Genomic DNA, 754 nt, shown 5'->3' with positions numbered 1-754 from the left:
TGGCATCCAGGATTTCCCCAGCTTTCTCTTTACAGTGTGTTAGTAATATAAATCTAGGTGAGCGTGTACTCATCAGCCTTTCAGAGGCTAACAATGGAATATTGTAAGTCCTTGGCTAGCCTGAGCTCCATAGCCTGATCCTACCTGGGAGTATAGGTGGGATAGCCTTCGACGGCAGTGTGCCTGGGGTGTGAGGAGCTGCAGAGGCCAGTGTTGGCTGCAGCAGTATGACCCAGGGAGAGAGAAGCAGGAGCAGGTTGTGGAGTACTGAGTTGGGAGCAGCCATGAGGGCCTGGTGATCTCTGGTGGGAAATGCAGAGTCAGGTGCCTTGAGCAGAATGGAGACAGGTTTTGACTCCATGTTAGGTCACAGAGGTGGGGGTTGGGAGACAGTAGACAGGTGTCCTTGTCTGTCCAATGGCAACAGTGTGCTAGACACAAGTGTAGCAGTGCAGAGTGACAAGGAGCTCTTGGAGCCACAGTGCCTGTGTCAAAGTCCTCCGCTTTAGAGGGCCAAGGGTTCTCAGAGTAAAGCAATCTTCCTTCTTTATCAAGAAGTGATTGGGGCACCTGGAGTGCAGGTGGCTTTTTCAGAGAACTATCCTTTGAGTCTGTATTCTTTATTTCATGTGTATGGGCTCTTTCCCTGAATGAATGTCTGTGTAATAAAGACCTGAATGCTTGATGGCCACAGAATTCAGAAGGGAGTTACAGATAGTTATGAACCATCCTGTGGGCGCTGGGAATTGAACCT

At 49.6% G+C, this 754-nt stretch overlaps 1 protein-coding gene across 1 annotated transcript in view; it reads left to right on the top strand.

Moving 5' to 3' along the window:
* LOC116074436 (butyrophilin subfamily 3 member A3-like) overlaps nt 1-754 on the top strand; it is a 20,724-nt gene that overhangs the window by 3,591 nt on the left and 16,379 nt on the right.

Source organism: Mastomys coucha, unplaced genomic scaffold (genome assembly GCF_008632895.1).
Source record: "Mastomys coucha isolate ucsf_1 unplaced genomic scaffold, UCSF_Mcou_1 pScaffold3, whole genome shotgun sequence".
In the NCBI taxonomy this organism is placed as follows: Eukaryota; Metazoa; Chordata; class Mammalia; order Rodentia; family Muridae; genus Mastomys; species Mastomys coucha.
This window is presented reverse-complemented; position numbering and strand designations above follow the sequence as displayed.